This window comes from Musca autumnalis, unplaced genomic scaffold (genome assembly GCF_047663935.1).
Source record: "Musca autumnalis isolate F117 unplaced genomic scaffold, ASM4766393v1 scaffold_3, whole genome shotgun sequence".
NCBI lineage: Eukaryota > Metazoa > Arthropoda > Insecta > Diptera > Muscidae > Musca > Musca autumnalis.
Window position 1 is genome coordinate 170,725,901 of NW_027411866.1, and position 18,123 is coordinate 170,744,023.

Consider the following 18,123-nt stretch of genomic DNA (forward strand, 5'->3'; position numbering starts at 1 on the left):
TTTGGCATACTTATTTCTAAATCATTTTCCGTCTCACATCCAAATTTTGGAGACTACGGGGGTTATCATGAACGGCAATTCCCCGTGATTTTTTTCACTCTCTCCCTTAAGTTGCAACGGCGGAAATACGAAACTCACGGGGAAATTTCATTCATGATAACCCCCTATATCTGTTACCGTTCTATAGATATTCGAATACAACTTTTAAATTTTTTTGGGGATACCTCCGATTCCAATGCAATATTTCCAGATCAACGTGGAACTTCAAAGATTTATATAGCCAATGTAGCAATATACTCTGAAAATCTTTCTTCAAATTATATTTTTGAAAATTTTGCGATGATTTTTCGCGATATCTAATAAATAAAATATGTCAGAACCTTCCTTGAATAAATACAAACATTTTAAGACAAACACGAAACAAGACGGTTGTAAATTGTACGAGTTTTTCATTAACGTACGAACGTAATTTCAGTTTTATAATAATAGATAAATTGATATAAATGTAATGTTATGGTAATAAAATGGGTGAGAAACAAAAGCTGATGACATCTTGGTTATGTCGCGTGGATTTAAAACTAGTTTGGAGTGATATATACGCTTAATGCGACTCCAACAATTTTTCAAAAAACTCATATATAAAAACTTTAAAAGATTTTTGTGCGTGAGCTTTTTTTATTGAATCGCCTTATAATTAAGATTTTATCAAATTAATTTTATCAAATTAGGCTCATCAAAATATGATACAGGGATATGAGGTTGTAAAAATTCATAACCCTAATGTTTTCACTGAGTTGCTTGATTTAAGTTCGAAAAATATCAAATAAACCATTCATAAGTTTATACATACATATTTATTCATTTCACGATATTACAATGTCACGTAATTGTAAGGGATGAAGAACGTAAAATTCTTGTATAAATTCGGGCACTTGTTGATTTTTCCAAATACGATAAGCATTAGAAAACGGTATTCTACTTAGCGTAATTCGAAATACGAAATAATAGTATTCGTACGATATTCGTTAAATACGAGAAGTATAAACTGGTACGATATTTCGAATAAACACACAACGATTTCCATTGTTAGAACTAAAAAATACTCAACGACTTGTTGCTTTCTTATAAGTGCTGTCCTTTGCGCAGTCTCTGTTACAAATTGAAACTGAGTATTAACAATTGCGTTTTTATGTTAAACGAGTTAAACTTTAACTCATCGACTCTCAGTTGTTTACATACCCTTAGTTAATATGTTGAAGTGTTAGGATAGATTTAGCACGTGTATTTGGTTATTTTGTTGTTGTAAAAATAAGGATTTATTTGTTCTAATGCGTGAGACTAGGTCAATGTGATAGCGAATGTGAATGTTTATTTCGAAAATACCACAACATACGTATGTTATGAAGGTAAACTCTTTAAAAAAATATATAACTCAAGGTAAGGTCACATTTGGCAAATATTTACTCCAGCGACCGGCAGTGTGCGCTTACTGAGAGCAGGGGATTGTAATAAAAATAACATACACTCTAAATTATTTGTTGAGAAATTTCAATTTTTTAGGAGGTGCGTAATAATTTACAAATAATAGTGCAATTTATAGAAATGCGTAATTTCAAATACAAATTATTGCAAAAACAGTAGTTTCAACAGCGTTTTATTTAACTTGCTTTGGTGTCCGTTTATTTCAAATCTAGTAACTCATTTTTAACACAGTTGCAGTTGACCAATCGAACTGAAACTTTGCACACTTTTCAGATTTGGAGGTAATACATGAACATGAAACCAAAACCAATATGGTTCCATTTTTTTCATATAGCTCCCATATAGCGGTACCACCCGATTTAGTTCAAATCTTGTAAATCTTGCGAAATATTTGTCGGAGATCCCCAATGTGGTATACCAATCTTTATATCTTCTTTTGTATATTGGTCGGGTTCAGACCAGAATAGTTCTTTATTTTTATTGGTGATGATCGTGAAATATTTAGCGGGTGAAATGGACCAAAAACATATTATTTATCCAATTTGTTTGATCAACGCGATATTTTAAATAAGGTTAGAGTATATGACACAGGTTATGCTTGCAATTTGAGATGGCGATCGGATAATATTTAGAGGGTTATATGGACCACAACTTTTGTGTGAAAATTGTTAACATTTTTTATATACCGCTTATATCTTTGTTCCTGAAAGACACAATCCCTCCCTCGAGAGTTTTTTTTTGGATCCCGATCTCTTGACCTTTCCATTGATGTCAATTATGTTTATGTACGTGTTCAGATAACAAAGTTACAGCCAATATATCCAGTTTTTTGTTTGTAGTGTACTCATAAACACACTAGAGTACGCAATTATAGCTCAATAGTCACGAAATTTTGCACGAGGTAAGATTTTATTTAAAAGAAAATGCCTTTAATTTTGCATGATTATCGAATATTATTTAGCGGGTGACATAGACCATTACTTTCGTATGAAAAATAAACAAATTTTATTTTTGGTCCATATTTTAATTACTGGAGTGCATACCGGCAAAGTATGGATCTATTTGAATTTTTTGAAGGAGGTTCTTTTCACTGTCCCTATTGCAACGGTACAGTTTTTCAGGTGTAAGTCCATACGCCCTGAGATATTAGTTAAAGGGAGGGACAAGGGAGGCTTCTCTTATATCAATGGATTCATATTAAGCTATTGATATGTGACCTAGTTTTTATCGCCAATTCCGAACGGCGTGTCCTCAGTTGCCACTTGTAGAGACGTTCTTCATGGCTAAAATACACAGGAAAAATCGCCAACATTACAAAGGGGTACTTTGCCACCGTTGAAAATTTGATGTGGCCAGGCCTGGGAATCGAACCCGGACATTCAGCGTACAAGGCGGTTGCACATAGCTAATTCCTAGAGGTTGTGGTGTAGGGTATTACATGGTCGGCCCGTCCGACTATAGCCTTTTCTTACTTGTTTTTAACTCAGTTGCAGTTGACCAATCGACTAAAACTTTGCACACTTTTCAGATTTGGATGACAATACATGAATATTAATCCAAAACCAATATGGGTCTATTTTTTCATATATCTCCCATATAACTGTACCACCCGATTTCTGGTGTTTTGAGCATGTTGTCTTCATTTTTGTTCCAAATTGGCTGTAACTTGGCATTTGGTGTTCCCAATTGTACAGAAGCTCCCCCACCAAAAATTGTGGACATGGATTTTGTAGCACCCATACTTCGATTTCAGGCAAAGTTTTTAAAGTTTAAAGTTTTCATCCACATTTTCGGCCTAAATTGACTGTAATTTAGTGATGGACTTCTCTGTGGTCAAAAAATGTATTTAGTAAAAAATTAAAAAAATAATTTTCAGTGTTCTATTACAATGTTTTATTTAACTTGATTTGGTGTCCGTTTAGTTCAAATCTAGTAACTCATTTTCCACGCAGTTACAGTTGACCAATCGACTTAAACCTTTGCACCTTCAGATTTGTATGACAATACATTAATATGAAACCAAAATCAATATGGTTCCGTTTTTTCCTATTGCGCCCATATAGCGGTACCACCCGATTTAGTTCAAATCTAGTAACTCATTTTTATCACAGTTGCCGTTGAGCAATCGAACTAAAACTTTGCACACTTTTCAGATTTGGATGATAATACATGAATATGAAACCAAAACTAATATGGGTCCATTATAGCCCCCATATAACGGTACCGCCCGATTTAAATTATTTCAAGGATTCTATCCTTCTTTTTTGCGGACATAGGTCAAGGTTTTGGTATAGCCTCCATATAGCGGTACCCCCCGATTTAAGTTATCTTAAGAATAGTGTCTTCATTTTCAACCCGAAATGGCTGAGACTTGGCAAATTATCGACATAAGTCCATATTTTGGTATAGCCCTTATATAACGGTACCGCACGAATTCAAGCAAGCCCACTGTGCAATGTTTTTTCTATTTATACCCTACACCACTATGTGGGGAGGGTATTATATGTTGGTTTTGGGCAAAAAGTTTGTAACACATCGAAATAATGGTCGTAGACCCATACTTATATATACCAAAACGAATGTCTCGACGAATCGATCTGGCTATGTGTGTCCGTCCGTCTGTCCGTCTGTCCATCTAAACCTTCGGATCGTCACGAAATTTTGGGAGTTGATGGGGGAGGGGAAGAAGCCTATTGATTTTGGTGATGGTTGGATAATATTTAGGGGTCGGAATGGGCAAAAAACTTATGTGGATAAAAAGACAACGTTTTTTCCAAAGCGAATATCTCAGTTTCTGTATGGGGTATACCAAAAGCAAAACCTTACAATGAAAGTAGAAAATATTACCTTTCAAATGATGTAAAACGATTTTAATTATAATGACGAATATTACAGCTTTGACTGGGAACTTTCCAAAAGCAAAGCCTGACTATGAAATTAGAAGATTCCACCTTTACAATGATGCAAACTAGGTCCGCGTAGATAACCAAATAGCGGAGATATCGCAATAGTGGAAATCACGCTACAGGTCGCAATTTTGATCGGATCGTCACTGAAATTGAGGGTTAATGGGGGTCTCAAAGAGGAAGAAGCCTATTGATTTTGGTGAGGGTTGGATAATATTTAGGGGTCGGAATGGGCAAAAAACATATTTGGATAAAAAGACACCGTTTTTTTCCAAAGCAAATATCTCAGCGTCTATAATGGGGTATTCAAAGAGCAAAACCTGGCGATGAAAGTAGAAAATATCACCTTTACAACGATGTAACGTAGGTTGTCGTAGGTGGTCAAACAACGAAGATATCGCGATTTTAATAATAATGACGGATATCACAACTTTGGTTGGGGACCTTCTAAAAGCAAAGCCTGACTAAAAAAGTAGAAAATCCCATCTTTAAAATTATGCAAAGTAGGCTGGCGTAGGTAGTCAAATAATAGAGATATCGCATTAGTCGTTAATGCATCCCTTTTTTCCACTTTTTCTGCAATCACACTTCAGGTCGGAATTTTGATCGGATCATCACGAAATTTTCTCACAGAGATAGAAGCCTATTGATGTTGGTGATGTCGATCGTAGTCAAATATAAAATTAAATATTAATTATTTTGGATCAGATCGCCTTAAGTCATTTGGTATAAAAGCCAGATAGGTGAAAACTTTCGTATCTCCATAAAATAAATGTTTTCGAGTGAAAAAATTATGCACAAAGGTAGTGGTGTAGGGTATCACATAGTCGGCTCCGTACTGACTATAGCCTTTTCTCACTTGTTTTTATTAAATAGGTGATAAGACAAATTGGGCCAATATTAAATAAGTTATGAGTTTTTCTTAGCATACAAATTTTTACAGAATTCGACTTTTTGAAGGTGCGATATCTCTGGCACCTTTAGCCAAAAAGACTCTGAAAATGTATGTTTTGCTGATGAGCAGCATCACCACAGCAAAAAATTAAGGAAATCAAAAACCACATTTTGAATAAGTGTCCGATTTCACTCAAAAATCTCCATATACTTTGTAATAAATGTGCTCCAACTTTAAAGTTGCTGAATGCCCATGCCTGTGCATTAAAACCGACCAATAAATATTTTGATGTATTTGGGTATTTGTTACCTCTAACATTGGTAAAATGCAAACAAAAATCAAAACATCACTCAAAAACGCAACTGCAAAAAATTAAAAGAAAAAACACCGGGCTCCAAAATCCAAAGTGGTGAAAATACTGGGGTTACATTATTGAAGGCTTACTTTACATTTTAATTTTTATTCCTATAATATTATACATTATTGTAATTTATTTATTTATTGTATTTTTTATTTATTTTTTTATATATTTCCATACCAAAGCTCCTTCGCTCCACCAGTAAACAAAACACATTTTCATTCATCCAGCAAAAATGCACTCATTCTTTTCTACTCCTTGTAAGAGCTTTGACAAGCCGACAACACTGAGCAACCACTCAGTCGTATTTTGTGTTACGTTGCGTTGCGTGAAAATCATCGGACGGGTGAAATAATGTCGGTCGGTTAGTGAAAACAAAAATTGCATGCTTTTGGCTTTGAGTGTATGTGGTTGTTGTTCGGTGTGGTTAAAACAAAATAAATAAACATAGCAACACTACCAACCAAAAAGGTCCCGTCAACAACAGAAGAAAAAGTGTTAAGTAAAAAGTTGCTGTTGAATGGAAACGAATAAAAATATTGTGTTATTTTTTTGTTTAAAAATAATAAATAACAATTTCCTTTCTTCTCCAGATTTGCCAAGAGAGCTTTGAAATAAATAAAACAAACACACAAAATATGAAATAAAATAGCAAAAAAGAGAAATAAAAAATTGCTATAAACAAAACGACCAAAAACCTCCAAAATATAAACACCACAATGGAGGAGTTAGAAAATCTGCGACATTCCATTAACCCAAAATTAACAGCAAAAGAACAAATTGTGCATCATCTAACAATGTACCAAAATGAGCAGAGAATATCAAAGATTCATTTGTGGATTATCTAGAAATCTTTGTGCTCTGCCAACAAATCCACAGCTGTTATTATTTAGGTAAGTTTATTAAATTTATTTTTGTGAACTTTCAATATTGAATTATTGTATTTGCCATAAATGTTTAATGTTTAAATGAATGTTTGGACTGGATTCGGATCGATCTGAAAATTTGACCATAGGTAGGGTTTGCAGAGCTGATCAAGCCAATATATATCATGGGCAGGAAATCCATACTTCCTGAGATATAGGCTCCGAAAGTTTATAGTTGTAGAAAGTTTATTATCCTATGGACAGGAACAAATCTGGGCTAACGCGAACAAAATTTTCCTTTTAGTCGAAATTTTTTCTATTATCGATCAGAATCCAGTCCATGTATTCAACTTATGTCGCATTTAACCCTACGTAGACGCATAGGTTTAATGTCAGGTTGATAGCCGCTGCCCGAAACACTGTTGTTAAATCTAGCTGTATATTTTCTATTAGTTCCGAAGTTACTTCTTAGAAATTGTTAGTGGCAACACTATATAAAAAGTGGTTTAATTCGTGGAGTTATTATACCCTACATCACCATGTGGAAAGATTATTAAAAGTTTGTTTTTCCGAAAATTCATGTAACATCGCGAAATATTCGTCGTAGACCAAAATTCATATCTCGACGAAATAAGGCGATTTTGTGATGTGTGTCCGTCTGTCCGTCCATTAAAAATGTTAGTCAAACTACAAACCGCAATTATGGACCAATCATCACGAAATGTTGTATGGATGTCAGGTTCTGACCAGAATAGAATCGAATAGTTTTTGGTGATGATTAGACAGCGGAATTTCATGCAACCCCTATTTTTGGTCCGATTCATGTCAAATTTTGTGACGCGGCATATTTTTGGCTTCTGATTAAATTGCAATCGAAACATATGACATATCCATTTTACATATTTTCTTATGCAAAAAATATTTCAATAATAGGTACACAAATGTTTGTGTGTACAATTTTTATACCCTCAGCCTTTAGGCTAAATAGGGTATTTACACTTTGATACGACCAAAAATGTGCCTCATCGAAATAATGGTTTTAGACCCCAAGTATGTTTGTACGATATCCGTTTCAGACAATTTTGAGTAGAACTAGCAATGTCCGTCCGTCTGTCTGTCTGGCAGGCTGGTGCGCACGATAACTCTCGAACGGATCAATCGATTCGGTTGAAATTTTGGGTATCGAAATATTTTATCCAGATTCGATTTAAGTTCGAAGATAGACCATATAGGTCCACTCCTTCAGGTACCTCCCCCACAAATGTTCAAAAATTGTCGCAAAACTTGTGCGCACGATAACTCTTGTAGGGAATAACCGATTTGGTCCATACTTTGCACATCGTGTAATTTCTACCAAACTTAGATGAGGTTCTAATATGGACTCAATCGGTCCACTCCTTTGGGTACCTCCCACACAAAATTTCGGAAAGTTCAGTTTAGGACCTGGTCTCGAATCGCTTTGATTTTTGTTTACGCAAGTTGTATTCGCTGTCTTCTATACGACGCTGTAAGTTTTATTAGGGGCAAGTCCATACTTCCTGAGAAAATAGCCTGAAAGTTACAAAAAACTCTATGACACCGTGTGTAGTGGTTGGAGCGCAAGATAACTCTCGAACGGATCCGCCGATTCGGTCCAAAATTTGGCTTTCGTAATATTTTGTCCAAACTTAGTTCAAGTTCAAAGATGGATTATATCGGTCCACTCCTTCCGGTACCTCCCCCACAAAAGTTCGAAAATGTTCGGAAAATTTGTGCGTACGATAACTCTTGAATGGAGAAACCGATTTGGTCCATACTTTGCACATTATGAAATTTCTACCAGACTTAGATGAGGTTCCAATATGGACTCAATCGGCCAACTCCTTCGGGTACCTCCCACACAAAATTTCGGACAAGTTCAGTTTAGGACCTGCTCTCGAATCGCTTTGATTTTTGTTGTAACAATTTGTATTCACTTCCCCCCATACGACAATACAAGTTTCATCTGGGGCAAGTCCATACTTCCTGAGAAAATGGCCGGAAAGTTGCAAAAAGCCCCTATGACACCTTGTGTAGTGGTTGGAGAGCAGCATAACTCTCCGATGGATCTGCCGATTCGGTGCAACATTTGGCCTTCGCAATATTTTGTGCAAACTTAGTTTAAATTCGAAGATAAGCTATATCGGTCCACTCCTTCAGATACTTCCCCCGCGAATGTTCAAAAATTGTCGCTAAACGTGTGCGCACGATAACTCTCGAAGGGATTAACCGACATGGTCCATACTTTGCACATAGTGAAATTTCTATCAAACTTAGATGAGGTTCCAATATGGACACGCCTTCGGGTACCTCCCACACAAAATTTTGGATAATTTTAGTTTAGGACCTGCTCTCGAATCGTTTTGATTTTTGATTTAGCCACTTGTATTCATGGCCCTCAATACGACGGTACAAGTTTCATCAGGGGCAAACTTCTTGACAAAATAGCCTGAAAGGTGAAAAAAACCCATATGACACCTTGTGTAGTGGCTGGAGCGCACTATAGCACTCGAAGTGGTCAACGGACTTGGTCCAAAATTTGGCTCACAGTTTCAATTCACATAGGCTGAGGGTATATCTCTGTCGGGAAAGCCGACTGATACTTTTTTACTTGTTCTTTTTAAAATTCTCTTCAAACAAATCAATAAAATAGAGAAATGTATAACCACAGCCACAACCTCCAAAAGACCGGAAATCGGGAGGTACTGTTCTATGGGGGCTATATGAAGACGTGTACATATACCGACAAATTTCAGTTTGATTGTTTTATATCCCCAAGGAATACTTAATACCAAACTTCAGCCATTTCGGAAGGATATTGAGGTCACAACTATCAAAATACCGCAAATCGGTGTGTACCGTTCTGTGGGGGTTATATGAAGGCGTGGACCTATACCGACAAATTTCAAGTGGAAAGTTTTATACCCACAATGAAGACTTAATACCAAATTTTAGCCATTTCGGTGGGATACTGAGGGCACAACCCTCAAAATACCGAGATTCGGGAGGTACTGTTCTATGAGAGCTATGAATATGAAGACGGAGATCTCCAACGACAAATTTCAGGTCGAAAGTTGTATACCTTCAAGGACGACAAAATACTAAATTTCGTTCATTTCGGTGGGATATTAAGGCCACAACCTTTAAAATACCGAAAATAGGGAGGTACCGTACTATGGGGGTTATATGAAGACGTGGACCTACCCACAAATTTCAGGTGGAAAGATTTATACCCCCAATGAAGACTTAGTACCAAATTTCAGACATATCGGTGGGATACTTAGGCCACATATCCTTGTATATGGTTTTGCATATGCTCATTTTATGCAAATATGTCAAAATATGCAAGATATGCAAAATATGCAAAAATCTCTGGGCGTAGTTCGTGATAAAACGAGTTTCTGTCTAATCAGATTTTCTTTACGACCATCCTAACCATATATGCATTTGCATAGGATTCCGCTGTCTAGTGATGATTGTAAAAAAAAAATTTCATCCGATTTTGAAGCGGCTCTGTAGGTCGCAATATTAGTCTGATTGCCTAGAAATTTAAAGTAAAGTTTGGGTTTACGACAAAGTATAAGTTTGCAATTTAACATGAGGATCCGATATAATTTAGCGGGTTAAATGGACCGCAAGTTTTGTGTGAAAATTGCTAAAATTTGGTGTTTTATGACTATATCTTTATTGCTGGAAGACAGGTTCTACCCACATAAGTTATATTTAAAGGAAGAACTCTCGTTGTTTCCCGTGATACAAATTATATTGATGACGTGTTCAGATAACAGAGTTACATCCTATTTTATACAGGAATCCCAAAGTCTCAATTGTGCAGTGTAGTCATAATCAAACGAAATGTCGCAGCTATAGTTCAATACTGACAAATTTTTGCACGCACTTGCCACGTTTTGGTCAGGGAAAATGCCAACATCTTGGATAATAATAGGATAGTATTTGCAGGGTGAAATTGGCCATAATTTTTGTGGGAAAATATTCCAAATAATTTTTTGTTCCATATGTCTAATTCTTGGGTGCATATTCTGACAAATTAGGAACTCAAAACATGCGAATTTGCGGTAAAATAACAGAACTACTGTCGAACACATTGGTGGGTTACTTTATTGTTTTGGTTTGTTAGCAAATAACTACATTTACCTAACGATAGAAAATGTCGCAATCATTATAGAAAGTTTTTAAATCATGGCAGAGAAATTCCCAGTTTTAAATTGATGGAAATTACAATGCTGTACGGGGTCTGAAGTTGGTGTACCATTGCAATACCGTTTTATACCCATCTTTAGGCTAACGAGGTTTTATACACTTTGATACAACCAAAAATGTGCCTAACCGAAATAAAGGTTTTAGGCCCCAAGTATGTTAGGAGGAAATTCGTTTCAAATCCACTCCTTCAGGTATTTCCCCCACAAAATTTAAAATATCTTTTGTATAAAATGAACGTTAGCTCTCGAAGGGAGCAATTGATTTGGTCCCAAATTAGTACATATCGAGTTCGAATATGGACTATATCGGTCCACTCTTTCCACACAGAATTAGGATAAAGTGAAGTTCAAGAGCTCCTCTCGGATCGTTTTGAATTTTTGGAATATATGTATCAGCGAATACAAATTTTAAAATAACACATAACGTGTCCCAACATTATAAAATAAATTCCGTGGAAACTTAATGTCCAGGGTAAATGGTGTAGGGTATCCCATGATCGGCCCAGTCCGACTAATTGAAAAGTGAGAATTTTTATAATATAATATAATGCTATACATTTTGATTTACAAGAGGGGTAAATTGTTTTCTTAAATTCTTAGAATCAAAAAAACAAAAACACTTTGCTGCTTTTCTATGAATAAAATGTATTAAACATACATACACAATTCAGATAATGCTAACATTTGCATGAGCACGGAAACTAGCGAATTGAGTATCCGATGTGGCAGAAACTTTGGACGTCGCAATATTTCTTCCAAACGTACATCAAATGCCAAGAAGGTGTATATTGGAAAACATCTTCTGGTACCTCCCTCATAGTTCAAAATTTTTGATTAAGTGCAGTTTAAGCGCGTTATTACCGAAAGTACTTCTTGTGGTCTTGTTTTCAGCGATATAATGTTCTTCGTGGACAAGTCCATGCATCCTGACACAATAGTCCAAAAGCTCTAAAAAATCCAAGGTGACCATTAAAGTGCCTGATGCGCTCAACAACTATCGAAAGGAGTGATTGACATTGGTAAAACCTTTCATTGGAAACTATATGAGCTAAGAAAGCTATATCGAAGACATTCCAAAAAGGTTTCCTATATATAAAAGGAATCCTAAAAAGTCTCCTATAGATAGAATGCCTTCTAAAATGGTTTTCTGTAGATAGACTACCCCATTAAGGCGTCTTCTGTATAAAAGACCTCCTCAAGGGGTTTTCTTTAGACATAGGACCTCCTACATTGACTTATTTATAAGGAATTTCACCTTAAGGGGTCTTCTTCTTGATTTCCTAAAGGCGACTTCTAAGGATATAAGATCTCATAAAGGAGTCTTCTGTCTTCGTAGATTGAAGACTTCCTGTTTTCTTTAGATAGAGGACCTCCTGAAGTTTTATTCCGTAGATTGAAGATTTCCTGAAGTTGTCTTCTATAGATTGAATTTCTCCTAATGGGGACAAAGGTTGTCTTTAGATGGCCTTCTTTATGCAGAATTTCTCCTAATGGGGATAAAGGTTGTCTTTAGATGGTCTTCTTTATACAGAAGACTTTCTTTAGATTGAAGACTTCCTGATGTTGTCGTATGTAAAGGCTTTTTTACATATAAGATATCTTAAAATGGCCTTCTTTGTATAGAAGACCTCCTAAGTGGTCTTCTTTATATAAGTTAACATCAAATATATTTCTTCAAACCACTGTCCAAACATCACACCATATCGCAACATGATCTGCTTAGTTTGCATGTGAACGTCTGGACAAACGTATTCGCATAAGTTCATTTAATATGCCAACGAGGAGTATTGGATTTCACTATGGGAAATGCTGAATAAACTACACGTGTAGAGGGAATACAGCAAAATTAGGTTTGGATTATGATTAAATTAAGTTAAAAGTTTGGTGTCCATTTATTACTCAATAAAGTGCAGTTCGCACGTCCGGTTTTTTAAAAACATAAAATAATTTACTTTATTTTATCTTATATAAAAGGATCTTGTGTAGAGACGGGTCCTTTTTACGAGGTCTTCTATAAATACAAGACCCTCGAAAGGGGGTTTCTATCTAAAAAAACCATATAGAGGGTCTTCTATAAACGAAAGACCTCCGGAAGGAAGACCAATTTCGTCATGCCCCTTTCACTTTGCAAAAAATACTATTGTGGCTTAAAATGTCCCAGTGTGGTCAAACAGGTAAATGGTAATACTATTGTGGGATTTTGTAAAAGTCAATGAATGCCTTACCAATTTTCCATAACAATTGGTTAAGACTACAAGATTTGCAATATTCAACAACAAATTCTAATCCTAAATGTCCTACCAGTGGCTTCGAACCATTATTTTATTTTCAAAATTTGATTATTTCAGTTCAAAATTTGAATAATCAAACGTTTACACTTAATAATACTAATATCTGCAGCAATATATTGAATTTTATATGAAGCGGCACAGTGGAATGAACTACCGTTTTAAACAAACAAGTTTGGAACGATCCAACGTTACAAAAATGTAGGCCTGAATGTTTTGAGTTGACTTCTCATTTCTCTTTATTTGCTTGATCTAAATGCTAGGAAAATTTGCGAATTAAATACGAAGATATCCATATAAAGCCGATCGTCTCCACATTTGCTATACTGACTTTTAAGATAGAAAAGTTCAAATGTTGTTAAAAATGTAGCAGTTTTCATCTTTCTTATGAAAAATGTCCGGTTCCGCGTGATATTGGAATATCATCTTTTCTTTTATTTCACAAACTTTCATTATCCGCATGCAACTTCATCCACTTTTTTCTCTACATTAATTCTGATTATAGGATTATATGGATTTGCAATTTCAATATTTTTTCAACTATGACGAGACATGAGATGGATTCATAATTTACATTGTTTCGACTAAAACCCAAAACCACACAAAATATTTGATATATATTGTAAATTTGGTATAGGCCATTTGAAAACCAAATAAACCAACGCAACAAAACACACAAAAATCTGCAGCAATGCAGAACAACAACAGCAAAAATCAGCACCTAAATAAATTACAAAATAAAATATTAGATAACATTGATTCCTTGGCAAAGGGAGACAGGCTGGATTTGCAAATACTCGAGAAAAAAAAACGCTATTTACTAACAACCAGCCATGGTACTTGATGTGGAAACATGTGTATTTTATTTAGGGACTCAAACAATTATGTTTTCGTGGTCTAAACAGGCTATTCCCTTTGTGTATCCATGCATTTAATGGAAATTGAGAAAAAATGCAAACATTTTCACAAGCTTTATACGGCGGCACGACTGCAACATATGGCATGCAGGGTCGATCACCACAATCAAGGCTGAATGTTTGGCTAGCTGGTTGGTTGGATGACGGCGTACTAGATAGAGTAACTAATAAATGAAAACTAATATCCCGCTTCTATAAAAGGATAGATGATTGTGGTACTCGCCCCCTCTTCCTGTTCCTCTGACTGCTGACGTTGTTATTGTTGCTGTTATAGTTCACTGTTTGTCCTGCATGTGTGACATTTGCCACACAAAACAATGTCAACCCATACAGTAACCACCATGGATATGCATGGTTAGGAAATGGTTAACAGAAGAGGTCAACCGTGAAAAGAATTTAGAGGAGTAAGTTTGTGGAGTTTGGTTTGGTTGGCTTGCGGAATAGCCTTGTCGTTGCTTTTGCTGTTATCCATGTGTTATTGAAAGGATATTCTAGCAATATTTTACAAATGTACAAATATTTATGTATATGGGTGTGTGTGTGAGTTAGGATGTGTATACCACACATCCTCCTTTATAAATAAAATTGACAAACAATAGAATTTATATACACTAAAGTTGTGCTATAGGATTGCACTGCACGAATGTGTGTAGTTTGTGAACTGTTGGAATTTTTTGCACAGCATAGCAGGATATGCGGCTTTTTCGAAACATTTTCTCGTCTTTAGGATTTTATCGAAAATAGTATCTAAATTAAGTTTATATTTTTCATATTTCCCATTTCCGTTAAGACGATTTATCAGGGAAAGGAAGAGGAATGGTAAAATAAGAACTCACACATTATGCTACACTTAGCAGTTGCTAATGATATTATTTGACCGAATAACTTTTTTATATTTACGAAGTAAAGGAATATCCCAATTTCCCCTCTTATTGAAATTAAATATGTATTTATCATCAAAACAATCTCAATAAATAAAAACAATTGCATACTACGATCATCTCATTATCAAAATCCGCAAATTGTTGTTAGCAAACATGCCAGCATAGCATCAAATTTATATCTGGACGTAACAAATGAAATGAATTGGCAGCCCAAAGAATATATGGCGCAAACAAGTGGATGAAGAAATGACAATTGGCGGTATTCCAGAAAGCGAAGCACTAAACAGAGAGAATTGGAAATCTATTGGATTATTAGGTTCTTTAAACACCCACACAAATATACGAAGATCGGCCCATCCGTTTTCGAGCTATCGTTGGCACCGGAAAACGTTTTTACCAAAAAAGAGTTTCGCAGGTAGTCATTTACCACAAGACTATGGAATGTTTTTCTACAACAAAAATTCCAAAAGTAGTATAAGATGTGCTCTTTTAGATGAAATAAAGAACTATTTAAAAATATTGGTAGTTTTTTTGAAAAATTCATGAGAAGTGTTTGTTTGGTCTGCACAACTAGGGATAACCCCTTAAGAAGGCACTTTATCTTTATAAGAACACTTTAGAAGGACCCCTTAAGAGATCTTCTATATATAGGAAACCCGTTTAGTAGGTCTTCTATCTACATATATAAGACCCCTTTAGGAAATCTTCTATCAATAGAAGACAACTTTGTGAGGTCTTCTGTCTACAAAAGACCCATTTCGGGGGCCTCTATCTACAGTAGTAGGTCTTTTATCTACAGAAGACTCCTGAATGAGGTATTTTTTATAAAGAAGACCTCTTTAGGAGGTTCTTCTTCCTAGAAGACCCCTTTTAAAGGTCTTCTTTATACAGAAGACCCCTTTAACAGGCCTATCGATAGAATAAATTTTTAGGAAGTCGTCAACCTATGGAAGACACCTTTTAGGAGGTATTTTGTGGATGGTATCGCCTTTAAAAATGTATATTCTTTCTACAAAGAGCCCCTTTAGCAAGTCTTCTGTCTATACACGCAAAAAAATATATGTTAGAAATATGTTTGGATCCAAACAAATATTTGTTTTGGACTGGTTGCAAACAAATATATGTTCGTGTCCAAATAAATATATGTTTACGACATTTTGTAACATTTTTCAAAACTGTTGGTATTCAATAGCAGCGAAGACGACGAAGATACCACAGTCCCAATCCCAGAAGATGGTATTGAATGTATACCGCCCAGCCAAGATGAGGTTAAGACAGCAATAAATCGGCTGAAGAATAATAAGGCAGCAGGAGCCGATGGCTTACCAGCCGAGCTGTTCAAAACCGGAGGCGACACGCTGATAAGGTGTATTCATCAGCTAGTTAGCACCATCTGGCAGGAAGAACGAGTACCCGACGATTGGAACCTGAGTATCCTGTGTTCCGTCCACAAGAAGGGAGATAAGACTGTATCCTCTAACTATAGGGGCATAAGTCTACTCCCTATTGCCTACAAGATCGTATCAGGGATATTGTGCGAACAACTAAATCCTATGGTCAACGAGATAATTGGTCCATACCAATGCGGCTTTAGACTTGGCAAGTCCACCAATAACCAGATATTTACCCTGCGTTCAAAGGTATTCCAAGCCATGTCTGAATTTGGTATCACCGCAAAGCTCATCCGGCTTTGTAAAATGACTTTAACTGACACGAGGTCCTCAGTTAAAATAGGAAAGGACCTCTCCGAAGAGTTTGGTACCAAAAGAGGTTTCAGACAAGGAGACAGCCTTTCGTGTGATCTCTTCAACATCCTGCTGGAAAAGGTTATACGATAGGCAAACGTCAAAAGAAGTGTCACAATCTACACCAATAGTCACATGTTACTTGCTTATGCTGATGATATAGACATAATGGGCCGATCTGTAAAAGAAGTAACTGATACCTTTATGAAGGTCGAAGGAGAATCTGCTAAAGTGGGTCTGGCAGTAAACGGTGAGAAGACCAAGTTGATGGTGTCGACGCGCAATGCGTCCATTGACCTCGGACCGACTATGGAAGTTGGTTCCTATAATATTGAGGTAGTAAAAGACTTCGTCTACCTCGGCCCCTCGGTAAACACAACAAACGTCATCATAAAAAGAAGAATTGTATTGGCCAACAGACTCTTCTTTGGTTTAAGCAGTTTAAAAACAAAACTACATCTCGTCAAACAAAAATAACGCTCAAACAAAAATAACGGTACTTGCGCAAGCAGACATGGCAGTGCTTAGTGTGTTTGAGAGAAAAATTCTTCGAAAGATCTACGGACCAATCTGCGTTGACGGTGAATATCGACGTCGCTTGAACCACGAGCTGTATCTGCTATACTACGACATCAATATTGTTAAACGTATCGAGATGCAGCGATTGCTTTGGCTAGGCCATATCATAAAAATGAGCGATGATGAACCCGCTAAAAAGGCGTATAAACACGGACCGCTTGGCGGCGCACACAGAATTGGCAGGCCAAAGAATAGATGGCGCAAACAAGTGGATGATGAGATGAAAAGGCGCGGTATTCCAGAGTGCGAAGCAATAAACAGAGAGAATTGGAAATCTTTTCTTAGTTCGGTTTATGGAACAAATGTTCTGTAATGGGCCAGCTAAGCAATTCAAAAAATTACCTTTTCTTTCCCTTTCAGATCACTCTAGAGATTATGCTGTTGTATGAAGTATTACTATTAAGTCCGTTTAAATCATTGCCTTACTCTGATAATGTTACAAAGTTGTTTGGCATATAAGCCGATATCTAGGGAAGCAAATGTTTTGGTTTGTATTTGTTGTAACCTCTGTATTTTGTTCTAACCTCTACTTGTTCGACTCTGCTACAGATTGCTTCTGCTCGAACGAACTGAATAAGGTGCGATTCTAGCGAACATTCCATTCTTGATATCCTTTCATCGAATATTTGTCACTATTTCTACCTCTTTAATTTCCGTTCAACTTTCACACCAGCTTTCAAAAGTCTTTCTGCTTTTGGAATCACCAAAAGTGGTAACCCGATCTTCTTATACATATTTTTAATTTAATTCAAAATTGATATCGTCTTAATTTAACATTCTTCACACGTGCATTTTTAGAAATTTTCATAATCGTCATTAAAACTCTTTACTAAATACTAAAATAATTCATATTAAAGTATAAAATATTTAATCAGTGTTGCAAAATGATCATGCATTGCTAGATCACATTTTGTTTAATTTTTTTCTGTCCACGGTTTATATTCCCAAATGTTTGGACTATTTAA

At 35.9% G+C, this 18,123-nt stretch overlaps 1 long non-coding RNA gene across 3 annotated transcripts in view; it reads left to right on the top strand.

Moving 5' to 3' along the window:
• Positions 1-5,941: 5,941 nt before the first annotated feature.
• The window catches only part of LOC141396621 (uncharacterized), a 262,411-nt gene continuing 250,229 nt past the window's right edge, over positions 5,942-18,123 (top strand). For 2 of the 3 annotated variants that reach the window (XR_012411207.1, XR_012411208.1), the window contains exons 1-2: positions 5,980-6,138; positions 6,235-6,534. This is a non-coding gene — a long non-coding RNA (uncharacterized lncRNA). Of the gene's footprint in view, positions 6,139-6,234; positions 6,535-18,123 lie in introns of all 3 variants that reach the window. The other variant, XR_012411206.1, reaches the window with a different exon arrangement.